Source organism: Globicephala melas, chromosome 6, assembly GCF_963455315.2.
Source record: "Globicephala melas chromosome 6, mGloMel1.2, whole genome shotgun sequence".
In the NCBI taxonomy this organism is placed as follows: domain Eukaryota; kingdom Metazoa; phylum Chordata; class Mammalia; order Artiodactyla; family Delphinidae; genus Globicephala; species Globicephala melas.
Genome location: NC_083319.1, coordinates 30018908 through 30037175, shown reverse-complemented (window position 1 = coordinate 30037175; position 18268 = coordinate 30018908). Strand labels below are relative to the sequence as shown.

The window sequence follows — 18268 nt, the reverse complement described above, 5'->3', positions numbered from 1 at the left end:
TTAGTACAAAGTAATAAAATATATACTGCATTAAAAAATATATATATATAATAGATATACCTCTAATAACAATCATATTAGATACAAAGATATCTGCTCATTTATAGACACCACACATGCACAGTCATAGGTGCATATATACATATATGCATCTGTGTACATATATACACACATGGGTACACATATATGCATTCAGATATGCACGTATATATGTTTGCATGTCTCTGTGTGTATATAATATACATATGCACACTTTTATTGTATATATAATTATACATACACAAAGATATCAGGAGACACATTCATCTACATATACATGCATACATGTGTACATATACAAATATGTATAGAAACAAGTATATGTATACTTGTCTGTGTATGTATGCATATGAATGTACATATATACACTGAGATATACACACAATTCATGCATATGTATATATATATTTCCATATATCTGCACATACACATACCATGCATATACATACCATGAAATGAAATTACACATATAGTTTCATAACAGCTATCTTGTTGGAAAATACATATATGACTATGTATATTTTGAACTCTTTCCAGGGCCATGAATATGTCTCCTTGATATCATTTAAATGGCTATTTGTATTATATTATATACTTGTCTAATAATTTATATAATTAAATTTCTATTTTTTAGAATCTATGTTTCTTCTAGTTTTCCACTACAGTATGTGATTTCTTTAAAAGGCTGGGCCCTGCAGTCACATTACATGGAACATCAGTGTTAGTGTTAGTGGTTGTTGTTCTTATAATAACAATGCCCTCAGGATTTAATGAGTAGAATAAGCAAAACCCACAGTGACTTGTATTTAGTAAACACACAGTAATTTTATGTATTATAACTACTTTTGTTATACAAGAATAGGTATATATATATTACTATGTATAAATATATAGCATATTAATGTAAATATATACATTTGCCCTTGTTATTTATCATTACCCTACAATATATTTCTTTTTTAAAATACATTCTTTTTTAATTAATTATATTTATTTTTGTTTATTTTTGGCTGCATTGGGTCTTCATTGCTGTGTGCGGGCTTTCTCTCTAGTTGCAGTGCACGGGCTTTTCATTGCGGTGGCTTCTTTGTTGCAGAGCATGGGCTCTAGGCACGCGGGCTTCTGTAGTTGTAGCACGCAGGCTCAGTAGTTGTGGCTCGCAGGCTCTAGAGCACAGGCTCAGTAGTTGTGGCACACGGGCATACTCGCTCCGTGGCATGTGGGATCTTCCTGGACCAGGGCTCGAACCCGTGTCCCCTGCATTGGCAGGCAGGTTCTTAATCACTGCCACCAGGGAAGTCCCTACAATATATTTCTAAAAGTAAAGTTTGAAGATCTAAGATAATTTAACACTTTGATAGATATTGCCAAATTTTCTTCCAGAAAAATTGTACTAATTTATAATTCTATTCAAGAATAACTGCCCATTAATTTATGTACATCCTTATCATTTTTCTTTATTTTTTCCTTAATCCTTTTTCCTTAGCATAAATTGAAAGACATATCATCTTTCTCTTTAGAAAGACTTAAGAGTAGAAAAACTTTAATTTTACCCAAATGCAAAGTGATTCCAAGCAAAATGCCAGGAAGCCAATAGGCAAGATTAAGTCTTAAATGGTAACTGTGTAAGACCTTGTACTCTGTATGTGGTATTCTTTACTTGGCTTACTTTTCCTCTACATCATTTCCTTAAAGTAATGGGACTAAATATCATATTTCTGAACTTCTATGAACCCACCAGAGTACTGGTTTTTTTTCCTAATTCATCCTAATTTCAGCATCCTCAATTTAAAATCCCAATGCAAGAAGCACCAATCTGCTGAACATGGTTGTTTTCCTGCTGATTCTGTTCTGTTTCCTTTACCTCCTAAGAAGAATGACAATGAGGTTTCCTTATGCTGCATTAGGGTATCCATATATAAGAAATTAAGTCTCTATGAGAAATCTGTACATTATCACCATGGCATGCTATAGAAGAGAAAGAAGACAAGAAGCTGTCCATCCTCAGCTAAGTAAACAGTAAGAATACAGTTAAAGGGGAATAATCATGAGTGTTTTCACAAAATTAAGTAGAAGTATTTGAATTACATAGTAGCAATGGATTTTAATAAGAGGAGTTAAGTTTCAGAGAATGAAAAACAAAGAACACTGAAAAAGAACAGTCAGACTTTGGTTAAGATTTCAGGAAGGATAGGAGTTGATAAATCCAGGACCCTGGGAAATGTTTGTCTTCTGTCATGAAAAATCAAATGGTGATTTATTACCTCAAAACAAAGGATCTTATATATTGATTACAGGTAAAAACTGAGCAAAGCATGTATGAATGTAGCTTCCTGGAGTCAAAATTAAGATGTATAAATGAAAATAATTTTATAGAAAACGGTGATTTATTTTAATTTACTAATTATTTTAATAAGATCAAGTTTCTCACCTAAGAGACTTAGAATAGCTAACCTTGAGAGATTAAAATGGTTAAATGAAATAAACTATGTAAAGGGTCTAGCACAGAAGAACAAATGATGTTTTCTTTTTAAATGTTTTCTCTTACTCAATTTTCCAAATAAACAAGTAAAATCTTGACAGTGTATAATTACTTTACTGTGGGCAAATGAAGAATTGAAAATTTTGATGGATACATCATGGGCCTATTCAGTGAATCATTTTTGAAAAAATGTTTTCTAACAAATGGCATCAATTCATATAACTCAAGTATTGCCTTTAGGCTTAAACTGATTAGAACTGAGGCAATGCTATGAATAATGACTTAGTAACATTCAGTATGTAAAATATAAAGAATTCTACTGCTTTTCTAATCCTCACATTTTTCTTCCACACAACAACTAGAATTTGTTTACAAAAAGCCCAGCTCTCCAACAGATATTTACCTGTATTGTTTCATATAATTTTACATCAGTTCTATGATATATACACACTATTTCTTATGATCCTCGTTTGACGAATAGGACAACTGAGTCAGAGAAAATTTATATAATACTGTATACACAGAGTTACATAGAGCAATTAAGAAGAGTAATTAAAGTTAGGTCTGTCTGACTCCAGAGCCCAAGTCCCTATATGATAACATACTCCTCATATATGAACACTCGAAGATCTGCATGATCTTTAGAACCTGTCAAATTCAACCTTCATCTCATATAACTCAGAACAGTTTCTTTAGTACACCATCATCTGTTTTTCATTGAGTTCCTCTTAAAATATTTTTAAACAAGTCATCTCTTAGATTATAAACTTCCTCATCTATAATCTGCTTATAACCTGGAAATTTAATTTTTTTCATTTTTTAAAGTAGTATTTAGTTTTCCTCATTGATACTGCAGGGAGAGGTAACAATAATGGAGATGCATCTTGATCTAGTTGATAGCCTCTTTAGAAAACAGAAAGTGTTCCTTTCATATTCAAATGCAACACTTTATGTACAGCTTGCACAGTAATAAAAGCATTTTACTGAACATTTTAAATTGCAGACTGTGCCTCAATGAAAATGCTACGATGAGCTAAGGTTCCCTGATAATCTTACTTATATCTTGAGTTGATATAACCAGTTTATCAATAGAACTGTATAGACATAAAACGTTTCTTGTACTTTAAAATTAAAAAAATTTAAAACATTCTCTCCACATTTTCAGGAAATGATGACTTTCTTTTACCATACATATAATTTTAAATTAAAAAAAACGATTTTTATCATTTCCTTTGGGTAAACATATGATGAAACAGTATATTTAGAATTAGAATTATTTTTCCTGAAAGTTTTTGTGGTATAAATTTCATAGGCTTTTGAGTCAAACAGAATTGGGGGGCTTCCCTGGTGGTGCAGTGGTTGGGAGTCCGCCTGCCAATGCAGGGGACACAGGTTCGTGCCCCGGTCCGGGAAGATCCCACATGCTGCGGAGCGGCTGGGCCCGTGAGCCATGGCTGCTGAGCCTGCGCGTCCGGAGCCTGTGCTCCGCAATGGGAGAGGCCACAACAGTGAGAGGCCCGCGTACAGCACAAAAAAAAAAAAAAAAAAAAAAAAACAGAATTGGGTTTAGCTATTAGCTCTGTCTTTAGCTACTTTTGCAAATTAGAGCAATTTTTTGGTATTCAATTTATTTAAACTAAAAAAAAAAAACACAAAAAACAACACCAAGAACAGTTCACCCATTTCTCACAGACCCCACCTTTTGTCTCTCCCAACCAAAAACCTGTTCTCTGTATCTATGAGCTTAGTTTATGTATATAACTATATATAACACATATAGCTGTATATATGTACATACAATTTCTTTATCCATTCACCCATTCATGGATACTTAGGTTTTTTTCCATGTCTTGGCTATTGGAAATAGTGCTACAGTGAACACAGGGGTGCATATATCTTTTTGAATTAGTGTTTTTGTTTTCTTTGGATAGACACCCAGAAGTGGAATTGCTGGAGCATATGGTAGTTATATTTTTAATTTTTTGAAGAACCTCCATACCATTTTCTATAGTGGCTACACTAATTTACAGCCTCACCAACAGTGCACGAGGGTTCCCTTTTCCCCACATCCTCACTAACACTTGCTACTTCTAGTTTTCTTGATAATAGTCATTCTAAAAGGTGTGAGGGGTTATCTCATTGCGGTTTTGATTTTCACTTCCCTGAGGATTAATAATGTAGATTATCTTGTCATGAATTTGTTGGCCATCTGTATTATCTTCTTTAGAAAAATGTCTATTCAGATATTCTGTTCAGTTTTTAATTGATTGTTTTTTCTGTTATTGAGTTGTATGAGTTCTTTATATATTTTGGATATTAACCCCTCATCAGATATATGATTTGCAAATATTTTCTCCCATTCAGTAGGTTGCCTTTTCATTTTCTTGATGTTTTTCTTTGCTGTACAGAAGCTTTCTGGGGTCTCTTTTATAAGGGCACTAAATTCATTCATGAGGGATCTGCTCTCATGACCTAATCATCTCCCAAAGACCCACCTACAAATATCATCACACTGGGGATTAGCTTTCAACATATGAATCTGGGGAAGTGGGGAAGACACATTCAGACTATAGCATTCTGTCTCTGCCCCTCCAGATTCATGTCCTCCTTGCATGCAGTAAGACAAGTGTTGACCAATATTCTAGAACTGTTTAGAGGATGGGGAAACTGTGGACAAATTACTCTGGGAACCTATGTAAATATCTGGAGAGATTGGATTTGTACACAAGATCACACTGTTAGTGGAGAATAATTCCTTACTATTGGGATTTGATGAGTATAAGAACTAAATATGGACACACACATCCCTGTATGTAATATAAAAATGATAGATTCTGTTATGTTAATCTGAAGAGGCAAACTGCAAACTCTATCTCCTTTGTGGAGAGCAGCAGCTCAAATTTTTGTTCAGTTTTTGATAATTTGGATTTTGCCCCATGCATTCATGGCTCAGGTTTCAGTGGATATTTAAACAGAGTTTATTCATAGGAATCTGGGTTCCCTCACTCTTGTGCTCTCTCTTTTTTCTAGGATTTCCTGCCCCAATATTCAACAGCTTTAGTTTCCCTGAATTCTACCCTCTGTGTCTTCAAGCCACTAAAACTGCAGGTTTTCTTTGGAATTTTAGCTGTCTCACATGGCACAAATAGGGACTTATTCTCAGGCTAAAATCCTGAAGCCTACCCAAGGCTGTTTTTTTTTCCTTTCAATTATCAACTCTTTTCCAGTTTCTGCCTGCTTTTGTTCATTTTCCAGTGCCTTCAAGCAGGTTTTATGTTTTGGTTTTTAGAATTTATGGTTATTACCTTGAGAGGACTGATCTGATAGGATTCTCTCAGCCATAATGGAAGTGGAACCTTAGATTACTGTTTTAATATTAAAATATATTTACTATTCTACATGATGATAATTGTACTTTGTCACGCATCATTTGAGAAAGTGCCTAAAGTTAATGGTTGTGTGAGTCGTACAATTAACAAATGTTTGGATGTATATAATCACAATATATGTATACACTTTAAAAATAGTATGCCTGGGATTTATTTTTTGTTTTACCCAAATGAATCTGGTACCTCACAGGTGTCTTTAGATAACATACTGGAAAATATTCACTCAACTGATATCCTGAGTCTCTTTCCATAGTAAAACCTAACAGTATTTTGAATTGTTGCTTGCTGTCCTTCACCCTCTTTGTGATTCTTATCAATTATTTTAAAGGAGGAGAAGAGAAAAAAGGCAGGAAACTGTCTATTTTGTCAGGATTTACTCTTAGTACAATAAAACTGGCATATTTGGTGCTGTAACAAGCAACACTGGGGAATCTTTCTTCGTGATATATTTATTGTTTCTTTTTGTCATCAAATTGCATTTAAATTAGAGACCAATTTTATCTTTAATTATATTAATATATTACTACATTTACATTTTGAGTGGCATTTTGCATTCAGTGCTTCTATTGTTTATTTTAGCCTTTACCGCTATTTTATATACTGAACAGCTAAAGTTTTAGTCATTTTAATAACAAATTTATTATATACAGTCAGTTTAAATACATATAAACTTTATGTCTGACTGGATAATTGTGGCAACTTTTTTTTTTTTTTTTTTTACAGTCTCAGCCATAAAACATGTGGAAATAACATACTATTTTATAAAATCTTGTCACCACATCTAGAGCACTTGGTAGAAAATCTGGCCTGTTTTCCAGTATTACCATAATTCTATAAAATCCCTCTGTCTAAGGAATAAAAATTACAAGCTTTTGAGCCTGACAGATTTGAGTTTGAAATACGGTTTTGCCATTAACAAGATTTTTTACTTTCTGGACATTATTAATCTTCTGAAGTTGAGGGAAATGTATTCAATATTTATTGAGGTGTTACAGTGTGCTAGAGTTTTTATACTATTCTGTTTGATTGTCAAAACAAATACAAAGGGCTTCCATGGTAGCGCAGTGGTTGAGAATCTGCCTGCCAATGCAGGGGACACGGGTTTGAGCCCTGGTCTGGGAAGATCCCACATGCCGCAGAGCAACCGGGCCCGTGAGCCACAATTACTGAGCTTGTACGTCTGGAGCCTGTGCTCCGCAACAAGAGAGGCTGCGATAGTGAGAGGCCCATGCACCGTGATGAAGAGTGGCCCCTGCTTGCCGCAACTAGAGAAAGCCCTTGCACAGAAACGAAGACCCAACACAGCTATAAATAAATAAATAATTTTAAAAAACAAAAAATACAAATATAAATGTATACTTAACTGAACGTAAGAATCATTAAATTATCTGTTCTAACTTACAAATACCATATATGCAGAAGCTGAACAATGAATTCAATTAGTTCTCTCCAAAATAAATACCATTTGATATACACCATATCATTTTGAGAACCTCAGTTGCCATGTGTGTAAGATGGATAAAGTAATTACTACTAAGAGAATACTATAAGAATTAAAATACTTTTATTGTAAAAATGTATGGGAGATTGTCCAGTGATTTCAGATGCTTATTATTTTGTTGTTGTTCCAGTTGCCCCTATGTCAGTAAATAAAGAATTATCGATAATCAGATAAAACTTTTGTAGGTCAGGTAAAGAAAAAGAGAAAAAAAGAAAAATACTATACCAGATTTCCATAGAATCAGTAATTCTCCCTTTTTGTTAAGTTTTAAGTCAAATTACCAGAAATTTGGGAGGAAAATGCACATTCTACTTTAAAAATACTTAGTAAAATTGTAAATATAATATGTATGATGTATTTGTATTCTGTTATTGCTAGTGACAAGGCAATAAAACCTGGAAATTGAGATGTGGTGTCCTAAGGTTTACTCTTGGTTGATTGAGGAAGAAAGTTTAAAGATGCAAGCATGAGAAGTAGTTGGAAAATTACTGTAAGCACCTAACTATTACTGCTGTTATATTATCATGTTTTGGTTCATTGAGGAAAAAAACTGCCTAATGATTATCCCAAGGAGCAAAAGAGATAGTGAAACAATGTTGGGCTGATTTGTTCCCCATTCTGCTACACAAATCCCTGGATCCAAGTCTGGAGTAGAATTTCAGGTAGAGCTGTAGACAGAAGCACTTGAAGTCCTGAGTGGCTACAACTCGTAAGAGTATGATTTGCTTTATAACAATAGAGCACAGAGTCTAAGATGATATGCAATAGCACACACGACAGAAAAGAGGCAGGCTCATTATAAAGAGGTTGTCAGTGCTATCTCCGGGATTTACTGGGTTTGTTTTTTTTTCCCTAAATTGGTTTATTTCTTAAATCCCAGATGTGTTATCCTCCTGGTTTTTCAGCTTTACTGAGATACAACTGACAAATAAAATTGTAAGGTATTTAAAGTGTACAACATGATAATTAGATACATATATACACCGTGAAAGGATTCCTCCCACTGAGTCAACAACATATCCATCACCTCTGGGATTTACTTTCGATATGGAAACTGAGAGACAGCAGAGAATGAAGTGAATTAAGTCTTTATTGGTCAACTCAAACCACACATAAGTTTGAGAATTTTGTATGGAAGATTTTCAACTTGAATCTGGCTTTTCTTTAATCCAATCCCATATCTTGTGTGTAGTTCTGGCTAATGACAGAAACAGCATGGAGGCACATGTGCATTCCCCAAACATCTCTTTTGATTTAAAGGAAATCATCTGAAAATTGACCATTCAACCATTTTAAGACAGTCGTAAAACCTGTGTTTTTAAAATCTAGTCAGTCTAACTTTAACTCCAAAGGCTAAATCTCTCTCTTTTTAGTATACTTTTCTGAAGTAATATTAAAAAGTTACAAACATAAAAATACAAAAAAGGCACAACCCGTAAGCTTTCAGCTCATCAAACTTTTACACAGTAAATACATCCATGTAACCCCTATCCAAATGAAAAAATAGAGTATTATGAGCTCCACATAAGACCCTTTCATGCTCCAATCCACACACTACCCCTACCTCAAAAGTAACCACTATCTTTACTTCAACACTGAAGAATAAACTGGGTGATTTTATAATTCATGTAAATAGTATCATAGCATTGCCTCTATTGTGTTAGGCTTATTTAACTTAACTTTATGTTTTAGATTCATGCCGTTGTGTGAAGCAGTATTTTTATTTCTAAAGATTTTTCCATTGAGTGAATATACCATGATTTCTTTATCCATCCACTATTGCTGAACATCTGGTTTGTTATAAGTTTTTGCTGATTAGAAAGGTACTGTTAATAACCTTTAAAAGTCTGGATTTGGATATACATATGTGCACATTTTTGTTAGGTCTCTCACTAGAAGTGGATTTTTTGACTTATAGGATACCTAAATCTATAAATTTATACTAGCAAGTTACCTACCTACCTATCAATCACCAGCAAATAGTTTCTAAACTTGTTAGAACTTAACTCCCACCAGCATAGAATGAGAGTTCCCAATACTCTCCAGCATCACCAACTTATGTTACGCAGATATTCCTGCATATTCTCAGTGGTTTACGATAACTAACTCCTACTTTTCTTGCTCACAGGATCAGCTGTAAGGCTCTGCTTCAAGCTGAAGGTCTGACTGAGGTTTGCTTCATATGTTTTCATTGTCCTTGGACCAAGACATGTTCTTTTCGTAACAGTTAAAAGGACCACAAAAGGAACAAGAAGGAAACTTGCACCCTCTTAAGCCTCTTGCCCAGAATTGGCACAGTGTTACTTCTGCCCACATTCTGTCGGCAAAATCAAGTCATGTGGGCAAGTCAAAAATCAATTGCCTGAAGTGGCCAAAATGGTGGAGTAGAAAGACCCTGAGCTCACTTCCTCTCACGAGGACTCCAAAATCGCAACTGTCTGCAGAATAACCATCAATGAAAAAGACTGAAACCTATCAGAAAAGACCATCTACAATAAAAGACACAAGGAACCACAACAAGATAGGTAGGAGGGGCAGACTGGCAATATAATCAAATCCCATTACCCCTGGGGGTGGGCAACCCACAAACTAGGGAAAAAATATATCACAGAGGTTCTTCCCAAAAAGTGAGAGTTCGGAGCCCCACAACAGATTCCCCAGCCTGAGGGTCCAGCACAGGGAAGTAGAGCCCCCAGAACATTTGGCTTTGAAGGCCAGTGGGGCTTAATCTCAGTAGTCCCACAGGACTGGGGGATATAGACTCCACTCTTAAAAGGCATGTACAAAATCTCATGTGCACCAGGACACAGGGAAAAAGCAGTCATTTGATAGGAGCATGGGCCAGACATAATTGCCGGTCTTACAGAGTCTCCTGGAGAGGCAGAGGGTGGTGGCAGCAGCTAATCCTGGTGACATGGATACTGCTTTCAGACATATTCGGGAACATTCAGCTGCATGAACACTGCTGCTGCTGGCAGCTGACATCTTGGCTCATTACCACCAAGACCTGGCCCCACCCAACAGCCTCTAGGCACCCATGTTGGGACACCTTAGGCCAAACAAATAACTGAGAGGGAACACAGTCCCACCCATCAGCAGACAGGTTGCCTAAAGTCTTCCTGGGCCCATGGCAACAACTAGACCCACCCTGGACATGGCCCTGCCCACCAGAGGGCCAAGACTCAGCTCCTCCTACCAGTGGGCAGGCACTGTCTCCTCTTGCCAGGAAGCGTGCACAAGCCTCCAGACCAACCTCGCCCACCAGAGGCCAGACACCAGAAGCAAGATAACTATGATCCCGTAGCCTGTGGAACAAGTCCACCAACATAGGTCAGACCCTACCCTGGGACCAGCTGGGCCCTTGCCCTGCCCACTAGCAGGCCAACACAACCTTCAGAACACCCTGGACTCAATGCCCAATTGTGTCAGGAACCAGGTCCCCAATGCCAACAATCTGAAATGAACTCTGGGATCCCTGGGCCCTGAAGCCAAACTCCAGGAAACAGCTCCGCATGACTGTAGTCAGGCATTAACCCCAGGACTTGACTTCACCTGCCAATGTGTGGGAATAGCCCTAGTGTCTTCGATATCCTGACTCTGCCCACCTGTGAGCCAGCACTTGCCCTGGGACCACCTAGGGTTCCACAAGCATCCACTTCCTGACCAGGCCCCACTAAAAAGCAGCAAACAGCATGTGTACAAATAAAGCCCTGGCAAACAACCAGACTAGGAGTCAACCAAGCCTACCAGACCACCCATGTAGTCCGCCTACCACAAAAGAAAGACCTGCACAGCCCTCTTAGGGGGAACCACTAGAGCACAGAGCTTGAGTGACAAGAAGGAGTTACATTGCTGGGATGCACGGGACGTCTCCTTCGGAGGGACACTTTGCCAAGGTCAAGAAATGTAACTAATCTACCACATACACAAAAATACAAACAGAAACTTAGACAAAATGATGTAGCAGAGAAACATGTTCCAGATGAAGAAACAGGTAAAAGCTGAGAAGAAGAACTCAGTGGAGACAGGCAATCTACCTGAGAAAGAGTTCAGAGTAATGATCTGAAAGAGGATCAAAGAACTTGGGAGGAGAATGGATCCACAGAGTGAGAAGTTAGAAGTTTTTAACAAAGACTTAGAAAATAAAAAGAACAACCAAACAGAGATGGAGCATATAATAACTGAAATGAAAAATACACTAGAAGGAATCAATAGTAGACTAAATGATTCAGAAGGACAGATGAGTGATCTGGAACGCAGTAGTGGAAATCACTGCTGCTGAACAGAAAAAAGAAAAAAAAGAATGATAATAAATGAGGACAGTTTAAGAGACCTCTAGGACAATATCAAACACACTAATATTCACATTATAGTGATTCCAGAGGGAGGAGAGAGAAAGAAAGGGCCTGAGAAAATATATGAAGAGATAACAGCTGAAAACTTCCCTAACCGGGGAAAGGAAACAGTCAGCTAAGTCCAAGAAAGGCAGAGACTCGCATACTGGATTAACACAAAGAACACACCAAGACACACTGAAATCAAAATGACAAAGATAAAAAGAGAATATTAACAGCAACAAATAGCATACAAGGGAATTCCCTTAAGGCTATTAGCTGATTATTTTTAGCAGAAACTCTACAGGCTGAAAGGGAGGGGCACAATATATTTAAAGTGATGAAAGGGAAAAACCTACAACCAAGAATACTATACCCAGCAATGCACTCATTCAGATTTGACAGAGAAATCTAAAGCATTACATACAAGCAAAAACTGAAAGAATTCAGCACCACCAAGCCAGCTTTACAACAAATGTTAAAGGAACTTCTCTAGGCAAAAAAGAAAAGGCCATAACTTGAAATGAGAAAATTACAGAATGAAAAATTCACTGGTAAATGCAAACATACAGAAAACATAGGAAATCATCTACACATAAAGCTAGTAGAGAGAATAAAAGACAAAATTAGTAAAATCAACTGTATCCACCATAATCAGTTAAGGAATACACAAAACAGGCAGACATAAAATATGATATCAAATACAGTAATTGTGAGGGGAGGAGAGTATAAGTGCATAGTTTTTAAAATGCATTTGAAATTAAGAGATAAGCAACTTAAAACAATCATGCATATATACAGACTACTGTACAAAAACCTCATGGTAACCACAATCTAAAAATCTATTGTAGATATACACACAAAAAAGAAAAAGGAATCCAAACATAATACTAAAGATAGTCATAAAATCATAAGAGAACAAAAGAAGAAAGGGGGAAAAAAAGAACTACAAAGACAAATCCAAAACAATTAACAAAATGGCAGTAAGAACATACATATCAATATTTAACTTAAATGTAAATGGAATAAATGCTCCAGTCAAAAGACACAGACTGGCTGAATAGATATATAAATAAGACCTGTATATAAGCTGCCTACAAGAGACTCTTTTCAGATCTAGAGATACATATAGACTGAAAATGCGAGGATGGAAAAAAGTATTCCACACAAATGGAAATCAAGAGGAAGCCACAGTAGCAATATTTGTATCAGACAAAATAGACTTTAAAATAAAGACTGTTATAAGAGACAAAGGTGTACATAATGATCCAGGTATAAATCCGAGAAGGTATAACAATTGTAAATATACACACAGCCAACACAGGAGGACCTCGATATATAGGGCAAATATTAACAGACATAAAAGAAGAAATTAACAACAACACAATAGTAGTAGGGGACTTTGACACCACACTTATATCCATGGAGAGATCATCCAGACAGAAACTAAATAAGGAAAAAGAGGTCAGAAAATAACACATTAGATCATATGGACTTAACTGAAATTTATAGAGCATACTATCCAAAAGCAGCAGAATACACCTTCTTTTCAAATGCACATGGAATATTCCCCAGGATATATCACATGCTAGACCACAAAACAAGCCTTGGTAAATTTAAGAAAACTGAAATCATATCAAGCATCTTTTCCAATCACAATGTTATGAGACTAGAAATCAAGTACAAGAAAATAAACTGCAAAAAACACAAAAATGTGACTAAAAAATATGCAACTAACAACCAACGGATCACTGAAGAAATAAAAAAGCACCTAGAAATGAACAAGAACACAAAGCTCCAAAACCTATGGGAAACAGCAAAAGGAGTTCTAAGAGTGAAGTTTATAGTGATACAAGCTCACCTCATGAAACAAGAAAAATCTCAAATAAACAACCTAACATTGCACCTAAAGCAACCAGAGAAAAAAGAACAAACCCAATCCAAAGTTAGTAGAAGGAAAGAAATCATAAAGATCAGAGCAGAAAAAATAAAATAGAGATGGAAAAAAACAACAGAAAAATCAATGAAACTAAAAGCTGATATTTTGAAAAAATAAAGTTGATAAACCTTTAGCCAGACTCATCAAGAAAAAGGGGAGAGGGCCCAATCAATAAAATCAGAAATGAAAAAGGAGAAATTACAACTTACACAACAGAAATACAAAGGATCATAAAAGACTACTGTGAGCAACAATATGCCAATAAGATGCACAACCTAGAAGAAACGGGAAAGAATAAGAAAATATGAACAGATAAATAACCAGTATTGAAATTGAATCAGTAATTTAAAATCTCCCAACTAACAAAAGCTCAGGCCTAGATAGCTTCACAGGTGAATTCTACCAAACATCTAAAGAGAGTTAATGCCTATCATTCTGAAACTATTCCAAAAAATTGCAGAGGAAGGAATCCTTCCAATCTCATCCTATGAGGCCACCATCATCCTTATACCAAACCAGACAAAGATATCACAAAGAAAGAAAATTACAGACCAATATCACTGATGAATGTAGATGCAAAAATCCTCAACAAAATACTAGCAAACCAAATTCAACAATATATTAAGAGGATCATATGCCATGATCAAGTGGAATTTATCCCAAGGATACAAGGATTTTTCATTACCTATAAATCTCTCTCACTCTCTCTCTCTATATATATGATATACCATATTAACGAATTAAAGTATAAAAAACATATGATCATCTCAATAGATGCAGAAATAACTTTTCATAAAATTCAACATCCATTTATGATAAAACTCTCCAGAAAGTAGGCACAGAGGAAACATACTTCAATACAATAAGGGCCATATATGACAAACTTACAGCTAACATCATATACATTGGTTAAAAAGCTGAAAGTATTCCCTTTAATATCAGGAACAAGACAAGGATTCCCACTTTTACCACCTGTATTCAATATAGTTTTGGAAGTCCTAGCCACAGCAATCAGAGAAGAGAAAGAAATAAAAGGAATCCAAATTGGAAAGGAAGAAGTAAAACTGTCATTGTTTGCAGATGACATGATACTATAAAATCCTAAAGATACCACCAGAAAACTATTAGAGATCATCAATGAATTCAGTAAAGTTGCAGGACACAAAATTAATATACAGAAATCTGCTGCATTTCTATACACTAGCAATGAAATATCAGAAAGAGAAATTAAGGAAACCATCCCATTTATCATCACACCAAATACTTAGGAATAAACAATTCTAAGGAGGCAAAAGACCTGTTCTCCAAAAACTATAAGATGCTGATGAAAAACACTGAAGACCACAGAAACAAATGGAAAGATATACCATGTTCTTGCATTTGAAGAATCAATATTGTTAAAATGACCATACTACCCAAGGCAATCTACAGATTGAATGCAATCCCTACCAAATTACCACTGGCATTTTTCATAGAACTAGAACAAATAATTTTAAAACTTGCACAGAAACACAAAAGGCCCCAAATAGGCAAAACAATCCTGAGAAAGAAGAATGGAGCTGGAGGAATCAGGCTCCCTGACCTCAGACTATATTACAAAGTTACAGTAATCAAAACAGTATGGTAGTGGGACAAAGACACATAGATCAATAGAACAGAACAAAAAGCCCAAAAATAAACCCACACACTCATGGTCAATTAATCTATGACGAAGGTGGCAAGAATACACAATGGAGAAAAGACAGGCTCTTCAATAAATGGTGCTGGGAAAACTGGACAGCTACATGTAAAAGAACGAAATTAGAACATTCTCTAACACCACACACAAAAATAAACTCAAATCAAATAAAGACCTAAATGTAACACTGGATACTAGAAAACCCCTAGAGGAAAACATAGGCAGAACACTCTTTGACATAAATTGCAGAAATATATTTTTGGAGCCATCTTCTAGAGTAATGGGAACAAAAGCAAAAATAAAGAAATGGTGGGTTTCCCTGGTGGCATAGTGGTTGAGAGTCTGCCTGCCAGTGCAGGGGACACGGGTTTGAGCCCTGGTCTGGGAAGATCCCACATGCCGCGGAGCAACTAGGCCCGTGAGCCACAACTACTGAGCCTTTGCATCTGGAGCCTGTGCTCCGCAACAAGAGAGACAGTGACAGTGAGAGGCCCGCGCACCGTGATGAAAAGTGGCCCCCGCTTGCCGCAACTAGAGAAAGCCTGTGCACAGAAAAGAAGACCCAACACAGCCAAAAATAAATTAATAAATTAATAAATTTTTAAAAATCAGATTTATATTAAAAGAAAGAAAGAAAGAAAGAAATGGGACCCAGTTAAACTTAAAAGCTTTTGCACAGCAAAAGAAACCATAAACAAAACAAAAAGACAAACTACAAAATGGGAGAAAATATTTGCAAATGATGTGACTGGCAACAGTCAATTTTCAAAATATACAAACAGCTCATACAGCTCAATAATAAAAAACAAAAAACCCTATCAAAAAGTGGGCATAAGACCTAAATAGACATTTCTCTGAAGAAGACATACAGATTGCCAACAGGCACATGAAAAGATGCTCAATATTAAGTCTCACCACACACAGGTCAGAATAGCCATCATTAAAAAGTCTACAAATAATAAATGCTAGACAGGTTGTGGAGAAAAGGGAACCCTCCTACACTATTGGTGGGAATGTAAATTGGTGCAGCCACTATGGAGAAGAGTATGGAGGTTCCTTAAAAATCTAAAAACAGAGTTACCATATGATCCAGCAATCCCACTCCTGGGCATACATCACGAAAAGATGAAAACTCTAATTTAAAAAGATACGTGCACCCCATTGTTCATAGTAGCACTATTTACTATGTCCAAGACAAGGAAGCAACCTAAATGTCCACTGACAGATGAATGGATAAAGAATATGTGGTGTACGTACAATGGAATATCACTTGGCCATAATAAAAGAATGAAATAATGTCATCTGCAGCAACATGGATGGACCTAGAGATTATCATACTAAGTGAAGTAAATCAGACAGAAAAAGAAAAATATCAAATAATATCTCATATATGGAATCTAAAAAAAATGATACAAATGAAATAATTTATAAAACAGAAATAGACTCACAGATATTGAAAACAAATTTACAGTTACCAAAGGAGAAAGGTGGGGAGGGATAAATTAGGAGTTTGGGATTAACAGATACACACTTCAATGTATAAAACAGATCAACAACAAGGACCTACTGTATAACAGAAGGAACTATGTAACTACTTTGTTGTACATCTCAAACTAACACAACACCGTAAGTTAACTATACTTCAATTTAAAAAAGACTAAATAAAAAAATATCAATTGCCCAGAGTTAGGCAATACTTTTCCTACTTTAATGTGAAGTCTGGCAAAAATCACATGGCAAGAGTCATGGATATATAATAGTAATACAGGGAGGACATAAAATCAGAAAATATTTTCATTTTATTCATTATGACAGGAATGTACTGATATCTCATTTTACGGTACATTTTATTTATAATTATTAATGTTGATCATCATTTCAGCTGTTTGACATCTGTATATCTTCTTTTGGGAAGTGACTATAAAGTCTTTTTCCCTTTTTCCAATTATATTGTCTCTCGTTTATTCACTGACTTAAGAACATGATACATGCCTGATATGAGTCTTTGTCAATTAAATATTTCAAAGATTTTCTCCCACTATGTAGTTTGGATATTTGCTCTCTTAATGATATGTTTTGATTTTCTTAACTTTAACATGGTCCAAATTATTCATATTTTCTTCTTTTTGAAATATTTTTTATCTTGAAGAGATTTTTTCCTACTCTTAGTCAAAAATGTGTTTTTGCTATAGTTTTCACATGTAAATATGCAATCCACTTGGAATTGATTTTTGTGTATGATGTTAGATGTTCAGATGCATTATTTTCCAGTATGAATTCCAAAGTGAACTAGCACTACTTCAGAACAAGTTGTTTTATTTCCCATTGAATTGCATTGGCAACTGTGTCAAAAATTAAGGATCAATATAATAGTAGGTATATTTCTGGATTCTTTAGTTTATACCATTTCTCCATTTGTCTACACTTACACAAAAATCACACTGTCCTAATGTTGGTTGCTGGATAATGTCTTGATATCTGTTGGTATAAATCCTACAGCTCTTTTTTCCTTATGGTTACCTTGGCTCTTCATGGCATTTTAATAGAAAGTTTAGAATCAGTTGGCCAATATCAACAAAACCTGTGACATATGATTGGAATTACACTGAAAGTATAAATCAACTTGGAGGAAACAGATATCTTTACAATATTAAATTTTCCAATCATAACTAGGTCTAAGAAATCTATAACTAAATTATGAAAATTCATAAATAATTTATCAATGGTATTGAATACAAAATCTTAAATAAAATCAACTATATTTGCCTATATCAGAAAAATTAAATATGTATTTTATAGCAATTATTATGATTTGAAGTTTTTTATTTTGATGTTTCATATTACCAAGCATCTCAAAACTTTCTCAATTACTTAGTTTGCATTGCAAGCATTTATTTTCATTTAAC

At 35.3% G+C, this 18268-nt stretch overlaps 1 pseudogene; it reads right to left on the bottom strand.

Moving 5' to 3' along the window:
- Positions 1-10396, bottom strand: part of LOC115867793 (protein zyg-11 homolog A-like) — a 46912-nt pseudogene extending 36516 nt beyond the window's left edge.
- Between the last annotated feature and the right edge of the window lie 7872 nt (positions 10397-18268).